Source organism: Pinus tabuliformis, chromosome 2_2 (genome assembly GCF_031772625.1).
Source record: "Pinus tabuliformis cultivar Carrire ecotype Pingquan chromosome 2_2, CPIR1, whole genome shotgun sequence".
In the NCBI taxonomy this organism is placed as follows: domain Eukaryota; kingdom Viridiplantae; phylum Streptophyta; class Pinopsida; order Pinales; family Pinaceae; genus Pinus; species Pinus tabuliformis.
The window spans coordinates 1,043,855,335-1,043,870,992 of record NC_142300.1 but is presented as its reverse complement, the minus strand read 5'-3'; the positions used below and the strand labels follow the sequence as shown (position 1 = coordinate 1,043,870,992).

At 34.5% G+C, this 15,658-nt stretch overlaps 1 long non-coding RNA gene across 1 annotated transcript; it reads right to left on the bottom strand.

Moving 5' to 3' along the window:
• Positions 1-13,020: 13,020 nt before the first annotated feature.
• LOC149196941 (uncharacterized) lies at positions 13,021-14,397 on the bottom strand. Its single transcript, XR_016254160.1, has 2 exons — positions 14,253-14,397; positions 13,021-13,322 (listed from the first exon to the last, which is right to left on the bottom strand). It is a non-coding gene; the product is annotated as an uncharacterized LOC149196941 (long non-coding RNA).
• Positions 14,398-15,658: the final 1,261 nt, after the last annotated feature.

The window sequence follows — 15,658 nt, the reverse complement described above, 5'->3', positions numbered from 1 at the left end:
TTTTGGCAATCGCTTTTCAAACAGAGAAACCAAAGTGACGAGGAAGCAGTAGCAGCAAAACCAGAAAGAGTAATGCTTCAGTGATGTAACTTCAAGCAATGCAGCGCACCAAAATACAAACAAAAGCATCAAAGGCATGCCCTCGTGATTGTTGTTCCATGATTTCCCAAGTGAACTACCACAAGTAGTGGGGAGAGCACGGGGAAAATTAAAACACCAATACGATTCTCCAATAAACAAACGAAGGATTATGAGCAAATTTGACAATTTCCACTAGAGACCCTTGAAACCCTCATTTCCATGGATTCACAACCACATTTCCATGGATTCACAACCCACTCTGATACTACTGATCTGAATCTTGGGAGAGACCCCAAGATTTAACAAATTGAAATGGATATTGAAATGGATATTAGGGGTGACCCCAAGATCTGAGTAATTTCCACATCAAAAAATGACAAGAACAAACTAAACCAGAAAAGTAACTCATGAACCAACTTTTATTAGAGAAAAAATGATACTTCTAACTACATTGTGCTAAAATCTCTATCCTCTTAAAAAAAACTCGTTATTTGTAACCATTTTGAATTACATTACCAAGGGTATATACCATGGGAACATTTCCATTCAGATCCATAACCAAGATTTTTCCAATTTTGATTCAATCCCAATCATCCATATAAACCCCTAACTTCTACCAAAATCTGTGACATAGAAAGTGTGGCCACTTGATTACTGTCACAACTGCTGCTACCTATGGGTTATTTTCATTGTTCCTTTTGGTTTTTCAAAGCTATTATCAGTAATTTATTTTGTCTTCGTAGAAAATTGAATTTGGTCATATATTGAATGCAATTTCACTGAATATCAACAACTAGTGTTTACTCGTGTGAGTCTTATTTTGCGACAACACTCTTCATAATAATGGGATGTTATGGAAGCTTCAGGGAGAACATGCTTCTAGGAGTTTTAACCTGTCCATATGATTATTGTACAACAAAAATCTAAGCATTTGTATTCAAAAGATTTGGTTACCATTATACACAATCGTTAAAATCCAATATTTTAAAAGTCACGTGAGTTAAAGATCATACATTGGATTAACCCCATCTGTACCTAGAGTCACCTTGACAAAATATTAACATTTTCCAAAGTGTCGTCTTGTTATTATTGTCCCTCACGCAAGGCAGGTAATAACTTAATCGATATTAAGTTGACTATGAATTAATTTAGTTTTGAACAAAAAATAATTTATCTATTCGCAAAGTATACTTTATAAAATATTTTTTTTTTTAAATTTTTAATTCTATTTATTTAAAGTCTGATTGGCTCACCAAATTAAGTCTTATTGTGCCATCATAACTGAAGTACAACGGTCTTCTATTTATTATGGCACTGACATCTATGTTTTGTACAACATTGATTTCATCAATCGCCTGTCGCTCGATTCGATTCATTGCAAAGGACACCTCTCATGTAGTGTTCATCGAAAGTTGTTGTACACCCTCCCGTGAACTTGTATGTTGAATTTTGGCTTGAACACATCTGCATTGTTGCTACTAAGTGAAACTCTCTAAATTACAAAGGCTATTCCAATCCCAATCGATCCATGTTGTCTACTCGTCAAGTTGTCATTGAAAAGAAGAGCATGTTTTTAATGGTAAAGATTAGTAAAATCCACTGCCAACACCATTAAAGAAGGGATCAAGATCTTTGTGCAAAAGTAATCATCATTCTTCCATGATGTACAATTCATAAAGAGGGACCAACGCATCAATAATCATATTTTTGTTGTTTCAAATGAAAAATATAATCTATAAATATATTCTAAATTTGTGTGTAGAGGATACGTATAAAGCTATGTATAGATTATAAATTATATTCTAAATATGTGTGTAAATTATGCACATAAGGTTATAGATATGAATTTGAATAGCGTCATTCCAATATTAAACAACTTTTGATACTTACCGCACATTGTTGGATTCACTTCGAGTTAAAAATAATTAGTATTATTTTTGTATTAATGGAGAAAATGGTTACATTGTTGTAACTTTCTCCCTAGTTTAGGATTAGTTCCTATAGTTATGGGGTTTGGGTGCAACTTCCTATTTCCTAGTATTCTATTTAATAATGTAATCTTTGATTGATTAAAAATAGAGTGGACGAGAGCGATCTCTCAAGTTTGATGAGTGTAGTCTCCAGGTGCAGGCCACACCTGAGAGCTACATCTCTTTCTTTTCAATTTTGTTCACATTTTATCTTGGTATTAGAGCTCAGATTGAGTGAGCTTGATCTTTTGTCACCTGTGAGGCTGAAGTGCCTGTAGTAGCTAGCTTGCTTGTGTGGCTGGAATAGCCTGTGTGGCTTGAAGTGCCTTTTGTGGTTGTGTGTACACGACAGCTCTGTGCTCGATTGAGCAGGTGGACTGCAGAACACCTGGCTCGGACTCGAAAATTTTGGCGCGGATTTTGCGTTGAAAGTCGCGCCAGAAGAGGAATTAGCGCGGATTTTGAGGAATAAACTGCGCCAGAGTGCCAAAAAGCCTGATTAGCGCAGGATTTTACCGGGAAATTTGCACCAATTAAAATACTCTAAGCGATTTTGAATTAGCGCGGATTTTTTGCTCGGGGTAGCGCCAAGGGGATCTGTGAATAGCATGAACTTCGTTTGGCGGTCTGCAAACGGTGCAAATCGACGGAGTTGTAGATCCGTCCGGGAGAGACAGATCGGGAAAGCGCCAGAGGAGATCTACGGGAAACCTCGACTTCGTTTGGCGATCTGCAGGGAGAGCAGGATCGGCGAAGGGGCAGATCAATCCGGGAGAGGTGGATCGGATCAATAGTGATCAGATCATTTTTTCGGCTGTGTTGGAAACGCCGAATTTGCTAGGTAATAAGGAATTTTTCGATAGTCTTGAAGAAATTATAAATGGATCAAAAATATATCTAGGGGATGATAATGGATATCAGATTAAAGGTCATAGGGTGATTTCAGTTAAGTTACCAAATGGGAAAATTAGTCACCTTTCAAATTTTTTATATGTACCTGGAATAAAGAAAAACCAGATATCTGTATCCATGATGGCTGATCAAGATATGCATGTCGAATTCTTCAAGACTCACTGTGTGATAAATGATTGCAGGAATGAAATTGTTGCAACAGGCATGCGAGTTGGAAGCCTATACAGATTGGATGCAAAAAGTATATCAAAGCAAGCCATGGTTGCAGGAGAGTCGATAGCTGAACAACTCTGGCATTAGAGGTTTGGTCATATGAATCTGCAGGATCTCATGTTGTTACAAAAGAAAGGTATGGTCGAAGGTCTCCCCATCTTTCGTAACATTCAGTTAAACTGTGATGGTTGTGCCTTAGGAAAGATGCACAGAGAACAGTTCCTTGTGCATGATAGGAGGAGGCAAACAGAAATCTTAGAGCTAGTGCACACTGATGTATGTGGTCCCATGCAGACAAGGTCGCTAGGGGGAGCATACTATTTTTTGTTGTTTACTGATGACTGCACTAGGTATTCATGGATTTATTTCTTAAACAAGAAAAGTCAGACTTTCCAATGTTTTGTAGATTTCAAAACCCCGGTGGGAAAACAGTTTGGAAAAAGTATTAAAATTCTCCGATCTGATCAAGGAGGAGAATACAAATTAAAATAATTCATGAAATACTGCAAATCTCATGGGATTGTTCAACAGTATATAGTGCCGCACACACCACAGCAAAACGGAGTTGCAGAGCGTAAAAACATAACCTTGGTAGAGTGCGCAAGGAGCATGATGCAAGGTAAGGGTCTATCTAATACTTTTTGGGCAGAAGCGATAAATACTGCTGTATATTTAAAAAATATAAGTCCTACTAGGTTTCTTGGCTTCAAAACCCCTTTTGAAGCCTTATATGGATTTAAACCAGCAGTAAACCACTTAAGGGTCTTTGGGTCAAAGGCATTTGCACATGTACCCAAAGCTGATAGAAAGAAACTAGACCCTAAGGCAGTCAAATGCATCTTTGTTGGTTATGGCACAGAGTTTAAAGCATACAAACTGTTCAATCCTGAGTCTCGTAAGACATTTGCAAGTAGAGATGTAGTCTTTCATGAACAGGTACAGGAAAGGAAAGCTGATGTTGGAGATGATTGGCACATTCCATTGCTGTTGGAGGAAAGCAACGAGGATGAAAGGGAGCAGGAACAGGAGCAGAAAGAAGAGAATGAAGAAGAACAGCAAGAAGGTGAAAAAGCAGGCCCAGTTATTGCAGAGGAAAACAAATTTGAGGTAAGTCCCCTACCAAGGAGGTCAGGTAGGAAGACTCAATTACCATTGAAGTTGAGAAACTATGCTTTGATGTCAAAAGTTTTGAACATTATAGAGCCCTCTAATTATAAAGAAGCTAGTCAATTTAAGGAATGGAGAGCTGCAATGAATGAGGAAATGGAATCAATTCTTAGAAATGATACTTGGGATTTAGTTGAGCTGCCTAAAAACAAAACACCCATAGGATGCAAGTGGCTGTTTAAACCCAAAATTAATGCAGATGGAAGTATAGATAAGTTAAAAGCTAGGTTGGTTGAAAAAGGATACTCACAACAGGAAGGTAGAGATTTTGATGATACTTTTGCACCTGTAGCAAAGCTAAATACAATCAGAATGCTTATTGCTTTAGCTACTAAATGTAATTGGGAATTACACCAGCTTGATGTTAAATCTGCATTTTTAAATGGTGATTTAAAAGAGGAAATTTACTTAGTACAGCGAGAAGGATATGTAAAGCAGGGGCAGGAACATCTTGTTTGCAGATTGAAAAAGGCTTTATATGGTTTAAAGCAAGCACCCAGGTCTTGGTACGAAAAGGTTGATTCTTTCTTTGTAGAGTATGGTTTCCATAGAAGCTTAAATGACCCAAATTTGTATACCAAGTACAATAATTAGGGGCAGATTATTTTGATTTCTTTGTATGTGGATGACATGATTATAACAGGAAATGCAGATGATTTAATCAAAGGAATCAAAAGGCTTATGGCACAAGTTTTTGAAATGAAGGATCTCGGAAGCCTTCACTATTGTCTGGGATTAGAAGTATTCAGAGATACTGGGCAAACTTTTCTTACCCAAGGGAAGTATGCTAGAAATCTGTTGGAAAAGTTTGGTATGGATCAGTGTAGAACAGCAGCGACACCTTTGCAGCAGAATCTGAAATTGAGCAGTGATGATGGCACTAAGGAGGTTGATGCCACAATGTACAGAGAGCTGGTTGGTAGCCTGATATATCTTACAACAACGAGACCCGACTTGGCATACTCTGTTAGTGTGTTGAGCCAATTTATGTCAAAACCGCTTGAAAGTCACTGGATAGCAGCAAAGAGCGTGTTAAGGTATCTTTTTGGTACTGTTAATTATGGTATTTTATACACTGATGTATCTGATGTTACTCTAGAAGGTTTTTCAGACTCAGACTGGGTAGGTAACCTGGATGATCGGAGGTCCATCACAGGTTATGCATTCAACATAGGTTCCGGGGTCATAGCTTGGAGCAGCAAGAAACAGAGTACTGAGGTTGTATACTTTAATCATTTTCACTGATTTGTTCTATTCTTCAGTTTTATTTACATAGCTCGACAACATGTTAGTTTGATTGGAAAAATGATTTTCATGCAAACTTTTGTTTCAACATAAATAAAATTTTAGTCACTTTGATAAAACAACAATAACAAAAATTAGTGAATATTAATTAAAATAAACAAATATTTAGTGATCTTTCACAACCTAGAGTGAATTATTGATAATTAAATAAAACAAATATTTCACCAACTACAATAAATTAGTAAATATTAATTAAATAAAATATATTTTCACCAACTACAATAAATGAGTGAATATAAATTAAAATAAAATAAATATTTCACCAGCTCCAATGCAACAATGAACTAAAAAACTGCAGTTTTCTATCCTCACTATGAATGATCAGTGGCTATGAATTGTCGTTTCGAATGTTTTGCTAAATGTCTCTTATAACCACATCTATATTTTCAAATTTATGTAGCCTTTCTAATCCTTCAGACATATTCTTTTGCAAAGGACATAATTTCATATCAAAGGACTTGGCATTGCTTTATCCTTGAACATGGGGAAATTTTCTAAATGAGAGAAAAAATATATGTTGAAGTTTTGTAATTCCAAAAATGTTAAATATTTTTCAAACTCCTTTGATAATTCAATGAAAATATTTTTTTAACAAAGAATTATCATTCATAAGTTAGGGATATCTTATAAGCCTTTATACTCCAAAAGATGACTATAATAGATAGTTTAGTCAAACATCATGAATTTATGAGCATAAAGATCAGTTAGGAAATTCACACCCATGAAATTTCAGGGTGTTTTTTTCGTAGAATAAGTAATGCCACCACACATAAGTAGAAAAATATTCATGGAAATCATGTATTTCAAGCCGAAAAAACAAAGCCAAACAAATTTTCCTATGCGTTGCAAATATATGACGAGACACCGACATGTGTGGGCAAGTCACATCATGATGAATGATGTTCATATTAGGGTATCCATATTTTAATACATATCTACCACATTGCATTAGCTTTCACATTAGCAAATGACCATCAAAGAGATCAATAGCTTCATTGACATGCATCCACTTGATAATTGGACACATCAATTATTGAGCAAGTGTAAGTTTCAAAATATATGACCTATCATTCACTAATCATTTCTCGAGTTAGGTATCTCTCACCAACGTCACTAAAACCCACTTTCTTATATTAAATTTTTGCTAACTACGATAAAACCATCATCAATCTTGATGGTCTATATTAAATCAAGGATATTTTTTTGTTTTTGTTTTTTCTTAACATCTCTCTAGGTTCAAGTACATTGTGCAACTCAATCATCTTGATTATTATTACTATTCATATTTTCATCGCAAAGAATAATGCCCAAACATTAATTTGTATACCGAGAATATCTTCGTGTTTAGAATTTTATATGTTTGTTACTTTAATCACATATTAGTTTTTATTTTTAATGTCGAAACATCACAATCATGGGCATATGGAAATATGTTCCCCAATATGTTTATAAATAAGTGGGATGAGGATATTTATCTTAATTTAGTGGGAAGAAGTCGAGATCTAAGACTAGTTATCAAGAACTAACAATAAGAAAATATGGAATAAAACATATTTGTTAATGTTAGAATATTATAGTTAATAAAAAATAAATTGTAAAAGTGAGATTAAAAAGCAATTAAAATATTATATATATATATATATATATATATATGAAATTTATATTTAAATTGTTTGTTTTTTTATAGATATTTTTAAAGTTTAAATTATCACATTAAAAAATTTATTAATTAAATATAATTTGTAACCCTCTAAGATGAAACAAAAATATATATTCACTAAATATCTAATATTAAGTATTATCATAGTTAAAATTATAAGAAAATACTTGATATTACAATAAATAGTATTTTCATGCATTAAACCTAAAACAATTAAACGTGAAATATGAAATAATATGATAATAGCACTCTATTTAAATCAATACAAAAAAGTCAGATTAAAGCTTTTTGGATATTTGGTGCTGAAGAAAAATAAAATAAAACCAACTTTCATAACACTCAGAAAATAGGATTTCAATGACCTCATTAACCTTCAATGCATTATAACTTAATACCAAACGTTGAATCTATATTGTTTTATACCATACCGTTCCTTTCAAGATGAAACCCACACATGGAATTCAAACGTATCAATGCCTCGCATAATTACTCAACCGAACTATGACCATATGCTCAATCGTCCCACCATGGCTTCGACCATATACTTGCTCCCTATTCTAAATAAAAAAGGTCGTTATGGACTTGTTAGGCTGACAGAATCGTGGAGAAGTTTTTTTTTAACTCAACATCACATAAATTCATCAACTTTGATTTAGATGAGAAGGGTCATTTTGGACTTATGATGTCGACTACATCATTGAGTGATCTATTCAAATCCACCAAAAGTAATCGTAGACAATTACCAAGTTTTCTTCAACTTATAATCGTGCTAATGGAACAATCTCAACATGGTATTATTGTTATGATTGATTGTTCAAGCCAGACTGTATCAACCAGATTGCAATCACAATTACACCAAGCCCTCCTTATCGACTAGTTAATGGGCAGTCATACGCAAATCTCGACTGCCACAACTTGATTTTAAAACCATTCCACACATTGGATGGAGGTAAGTTTGCCCAATGGCATCCATGATCTATTCAACTATATTGTTGTACACATTGTTCGACTATAAAACAATTCAAAAATATAACTAAATGATAAGGCAATCATAAAAAAACATGAAATGTACAGAAACATTAATAGCCCTTGTAAGTGTCACAGGGTTCACTTTATGAACCTTTGACATAGCACATGAATTTATGGCTTATTAAACAATATCCTTAATTTGACTAAATATGGGAAAATACCTTTAAAAATCACATTATTTAACTCCCTACCAATACAAATCCAAAACACCTTCCCAATTTTAAAAATCCCTACATTCAATAGATATGGTAGGTATCCATTTTTTCATTAGTTTTTTTTATACCCCTTTATATTTTTTCATTAACTTTTAGCTCCAATTTTTTATACCTACCAATATAAAAGCTCTTTACCCTCTATTATATGCTCAATATATTATGTCATTTTTTCCTCAATATATATCCCCAATATAAATGCACCTGGTATGGTATTTCTGCCCCAATGAAACTCTTCTAGTAGGTGTACTATACATAAATTGTGAGAAATTCTTACCCCCTTCTTCACAACTTCAGGGATTTCCAGACGACCAACGTTCTGAACCAGACCTCATTGTCCTATGAATACTCCATCAACGTGACGTCCAAGGCACCCCCAAAGATACATGATTTCCAGAACGAGTTTCCTCATCTCATGATCCTGATGTTCCACCAACGGGAATTTCAGTGTCTTCCAGATCAGGGAGATGGCGCACGAATGTAGAAATTTGGTAAATTTCCTTCAGCAATGCCACTGTGATGGAGATCCTACAGTGCCTCTTCCTCAACTCTTGTGTGACCTTATCGTGAATGGAGAGAAGTGGAGAAACACATACGAAATTCCACGGGATAGAAAAATTTGTTTGGAGACCCCAGTCCTGGCAATGGAACGCTGCCACGAGTGGAGAGAGAGAAAACAAGGTATGTGAAGATCCAAGCAGCATGGATCGTCCAGGTTCTTATTTGTTGTGGTGAGCTTATCAAATCCCTCTGGGAGAGTGAGAAATTCCGCAGTGACACACTGTTTTTCTTCCTCCTTTTGTAGGCGCCCATGTCACCTGTCACTGCTTGAATTTTTTTCGTGGCGACCTCGGAAGCCCTCCCTACAGGAGAGTCAAAGGATTTTTAAAAACCTCATGTCATAATACAATGTCCAAATTGGAAAACATTGCAGAACCGTACAGTTTTCCGCATCCACATGCAATATCGCTACTATCAACAATCATTTTCTTCATCTAGATTATGCAAACCCTACTTCCTATACATTTGATGATGACATAAGCCTTCACAATTCAGGTTGTTACATTTTGTTAATATCCTTTTTTCAACAGTTGGGCAACGAGAGGTAAAATTGCACTGATTGGAATTTTGATTCATGGAGCTTTTATCTTGTAGAGAGTCCAACTTCATTGTAAATTGGGCAATTATAGGTTTGTCATCGAACTCTACGCCGAACAGTCAATGGCCAAAATCAGTTGAAATTCTTGCCTCCAAAAGTTGCAATTTCTATGCCATTCAAGATGTCAAATATCAAAACACATATGTCTCTGTTATTAAATCTTTAATGAATACAATAGTACTGAAATATTCTGAAATTATTATTAATTCTAAAAATTGTGACGTTGTAATATTAAACTTAAAACTAGATAAAGTAGTCTAACTAATCAACGAAATCTTCAATCTAGATAAAAAAAATTATTTGAGAATTATCTAGACAGCTTGAAATCGTTAATCTTCATCAAATTATAAAATATCTCAAAAATTTGTAATCCAAATAACAATAGTCATACACATTACTTGGACAAAGAAATGACAAAAAAATGGAATTCTATGGCAGCAGCGAAAAAATGCTCAGATTCAGAAATGACAAAAAAATGGAATTCTATGGCAGCAGCGAAAAAATGCTCAGATTCTTCTATCCAGTTTCATACAGAGCCCTGCACTCCCCTTGATGCTCCCTTACATGACTGCTTGGATCTTCACATACCCAGTTGCGGCCACATATTCCATCCCTGTTTCATCGAGGTGACATTGATTGAGGCCATACTTCTAGCCCACCAACTATGGAGAGTCAGAGGAAATGGAGAATTGAGCCTGAGGCGACCTAGTCTGACGACACACGTGGTAAAATTTGATTCGATGGGACTACGAAAATGAAACCCTAGGATTAGTTGGGTTGAATAGTGTTTGCGCGGCCCAAAGGGAATACCTTTGTTGTGATAAATATTTGAAATAATGTAGTTATTTTATGAATAATGATAACTAGCAATTGTCCCAAAAGGTACAAAGAGAGGCCAGATAGGATTATTAAATTAGAATTGTTGAATTTAAACCAAATACTACCATTGTTTTAGGTGGTCCAGCCAAAGTACACAAGTAAGCTTCATTATCAGTAACAGTGGTGCAGGAGCCGTGCAGGCCATTGCAGCAACGAGCTTCATTGTATTATTTCGTATTGGGCAGACATGGTTTGGAAATAATGATTAAATGTCCAGTAAAATCCCCATTCAGAATCGATGCGATGTTTTGAATGATTTATTGTATCTGGAATATTTTTATATTTTCAGTGAATGGTATCATGGAATATTGGACATTATTTTTTTATGAAATTTCTGAAATAACTTCGTTTATGACAAGGTTTTACTGCGTAAATTATTTCTGGCAAGTTTCAAGTTTTAATTCCAGATTATTCGACAACGACATTACATAAATTCTGGAAATTTTCATATTGAGATATATACGGCAGAAGATTTAAATTCTAAATTGTCTTATTAAGAGTAAAATGTCTAGCCAGAATACTACATCAAGATTTGAGATTGAAAACTAAAGGGTGAAGTTTGCAGGTGGGGAAAATAACTATAACTACAGTTGGAGATTGAAGATTTCAGTATGTGGGAAACTAAATGAAGTGTATTTGGTGGGTTGTAGATCTGTTTAATATTGGAAATAGAAGACAACCGGAATAATGATTTTTCTTCTTTGAGCAACAAAGGATTGAGTTTCCATCCAGATAAAACAGAGAAATGTGAAAAGGGAGTTCCACGACGTTGCTGTAAGGTATTCAAGATCCTCCATATGTAATCAGTGTAGCCTAATGCACCGTTAATATGAAACAGAGCACCCTGTCATACTTATTTTCGTATGGTAAAACAGAGTATCATGTATGGTGGAGTTTTTATACCACTAGAAAATTTTCTTGACAAAAGGCCATGTGTTATTGTGTGCATTCTTTTTTATTTGTTCATTTTCAGATCATTTATATTTAGACCTTGAATGTAAGCATTATTGTTAGCTGTAACTTCTGATTTTAGTTGTTATCGAAACTTTTGATTTTAGGTGTCATTGAATTGTTATTAGAATTATTTATTAACAGTAACAAAGAAGTATATTCTGAGAACAATAAAATACAAATAGAGTTTACAAATAGAGAATGAATACCACACTATTAGAAATGCAACTATCTCCATCCATGCTGAGGAAGCCATCACTCCGTTTGAATAACTTCATAGAATGAGTGGCTATAAGCCTATAACTTTTTCCTTAACGTCCAATTTAGGTTCAAATTACTAATCAAATGTTGTCAACAGGATTTCCAGTCCATTCCACATTATATGATCTGTTTGTAGATGTAAAACTATGTTCATTGCAAGATAATTGTTAATCAACTAAGAACCACTTTATAGGAGTTGTATTCGTTTAGCAATACAACAAATATTATTACCATACACCCTATTGCATATTTATAAATGTGTTCCTTCAGGAACATCAACATGAAAACATACAACTCCATTCTGTCTAAGCGTTGGAAAAGTACATCACTAACTTTAATATATTCTGATCTGTTCTTGAAGCCCAATCCAGAATTTCCTACAAAGTAACTATATTCTCTCACAAGTATCTTAAGGGTTGAATATGCTAAAGGCGAGAATGAAAAAGATTTGTTGTTGCCTCAACAATGATCCCTTCACATCTACAACGAAAATCTACAACATAAAATAATTATATCACCAAAATAGCCCACAAAATGTTATGATGTGTCAAGGAATCTATTTTTGTTTGCTTCTGATCTTAGCGTGTAAAGTTCACCTTTACTCTGCAGAAGTACCATTAACTCTGGTAAATCTCACTCCTTTTGTAACAAGGCTCTACAATGCAATATGAAATATTGTTATATTTAGATGTCATGTCATCATTGTAAAATGTCAGTGATAAAATGAAATTAGATGTCATTTCATCATTGTAAAACCTCATTGACAAAATAAAATAGAAATCACCTCTGTGTATCATTTAGCAACAAACAAAGAACTTCAATGGAAGCCTAGATTTCACATATGATATATAGCTAGATTATTTGAAAAACAGTGTTAGACATGAATTATAGGGTATGGTGACTTTGGGTCAACTTCTATATTCAGAGGCAAGATAGTGAACACAGATTTTCAAAAAAATAAATATGATTTTTCACAAATTCAAAATTTTCTAGAGAAGGGCCAGTAATGCAACTAATTTTATGTAAAAAAACGATGCTTTAACCACGGTCTACCAGCAAAATACGTAGGTTTACCATTACAGGGAATCCATCTCGATATATTGTTCATAATAAAAATTTATTATGTAAATTTTCCATGCATATATATATATATGGGGAAATAATCTTGAATACACAACCAGTAAATTTCTTTCCTCTTTTTTTGTATAATTTACAGAGTCATAATGTCCAACCCAAACTATTTTATAATTATACTTTCCATTCAAAACTTACAACATAAACTTACAACATAGTATAGACATCTTATGCTCATATTATGGAAATGCAATTGAAGGATTAGACATTGCGTTTCCAGGACCAGGGGCACTAAACCCTGACCACACAGTTGAATTAGACATTGCGTTTCCAAGAATTTTGTCAGGTTCCAAGACAATCTTCTCCATTTGATTCAGCTGCCCTATGGACGTTGGAATCTTTAACACACTATCAGTAGCGATATGCAACTCCCTCAAATGCAGAGGTACCTACAGTTCTTCCTTGGTGTCAAAAGTTTTGTGCATTGCGGGATTCAAAGACGGAATATTGAAAACCAAAGCAACATTTGCAATAAATTAAGGAAAATAAATACAACCTTATGTCAATAAATGGCCTGACTAATTACCTGAGATTGATGTTGCCATAGTGTTTTGAACTTGCTTCCCTTTATGAATAAAACTCTTAATTCCTTCATTGGAATGCTCAAAGGTATAGAGTAGTGCGGACAGTTAGACCAGCACAACCATATTGGTTCTGGTGATTTGAGTTTATGGAATTCTGGGTTGGCTCACATCAATGGTATCAGAACCCCATTTGATAGCAGAATCATATCAGGATTTTAGTTACAGTTCAAACTTCAGATTATTTACTTATATTCACCAATCTGCTTATCTTTTGAGGAATCCCTGTGCTGAAATCCCTATTATTTAGTTGTGATTTTGAGTGTTGTGCCCACTACAAATCAAAATTTCACAATCTGCTTTCCTTGATTTTCCAGTATTATCAATGAAGTTACCTCTGCTATTGCTGAATTATCACTGTTATTGCATAACTTTGTTGTTGTTGTTGTTATGTTCAACCTGCTAGTAGTCCAGTGTTAGTGCAGTACTTGGGTCAACCTGCTATTATTACAGTGTTAGTACAGTCTTTGGGTCTATATCAGTATTGGGCACATAATAGTTAAGTTCCTAAAAAACTAGGTTCATAACATCAAAACTGTGGTAGTTTATGATTGTCTGCTGCATCAAGTTTTGAGGATTTGCTCAGTGCCCACACAACAGATAGGAAATCTTATACCTCTAGTCTTCACTGTGCAGAGAACATAGAAATAATAAAGCATATAATAATGGATTGCATTGAGACTACACCACGCAGAAGACTGATACAAAAGGCAAGAGATAGGAAAACAATAGACTTACATGTTCATTGAGACCTTGAAATTCCGATGATAGCTAGAGCAGGAGCCAGGTAAACGAAGGACCCCCGTGGAGTAATGGTAACCTTGAACCAAAATATGAATGCAACGGTGTTGTTACTCCAGATACCATAAGCACAGTAGATATCACCCTTGAAGTGTCATCATGTTATAATGGTAACTGTCATTGGAATCTTGCTATTGCAAATAGACTACTAGCTATATAGAGTATGAAGGAAAAATAAAGTGCAGGAAGTAAGAGAATAATATAAGCTACTTACATCACTCCCACCCATTGCTGGTAGGATAACTAATGGTATAAGAACAAGTGAACCAGCTATTGGCAAGTAATGTTGAATCCCATATAGGAAAATTGGAACTGCAAGTTAATATATCCACCAATATCATAAGAAGCACAAAGGCAACAAATAACCTATTTTCTGTAGAAAGTGAATTTTGTATCACATTTTAGAACATTTTTTCTGTTTTGTTCAAGGACATTGAAGCTCACCCATGGTAACAAGTAACGTTAAATAAACATGTAAATGGAATCCAAAATATGACATCAAGATTCAAAAGAGATAAAAGTATGAAGACAAGCAACATATATAAGAAAATAATGCAAAAACTGAGTCATCTCGTCAAAAACATCAAGGTGGTGACGAAAAACTTGTAAAAAACTCAAAAACCTTGAGAAAACTTTCATTTTCTTACTTTGAAAAACCCAATACTTATATTGCTGCAAGGGGTGCAATTATCATACCTTCAAAGAATACATGCTAATAAATCATTACATCCAAATAGCCTTGTACCACCTACCAATGCTAGGGCAACTGAAACTCTTTTTCAAGAGTAAAATATAAGCTTTACTCCTTATGGTCAATGCATTATTTGACTTAAAGAACTACTATGTTATTTTAATATGCGACCAACAATTACTTTTTAATCAATATTTTGTGAATCTGACAACCAATTTCAAATAGGCATAAGCATTATCAAATTGCATATCGAAATATTATCTGGAATGTGTTATTCAATATAGTTGCAATAGGCAACGGTGCAACTTGATGCATCCTCTCATAACATCATTTGGAATGTGGTAAACTGTATAGTTACAATCATTCTCCAGTGACGGCCTAGAATGCATAATCATCTATATAGCAGCTCCATGGCAACTAAATGCACTTTGTAGCATAGGTGTTCTTCTATATAACAGGCCAAGGGAGTCTAAAGCAACACCTTGAAATGTATACACTAATTAAAATGCACTATGTGTAATGGTAGTTCAATGCTATCATTTGTTAAAGTCTTGAATGAGTAAACATTGATCAACTGTTACGACCCTTCAGCCAATGTAAAGGATCATTTGTGGAAGTAAATGGTACGTGGATTGATTGTGAGATTAGTATA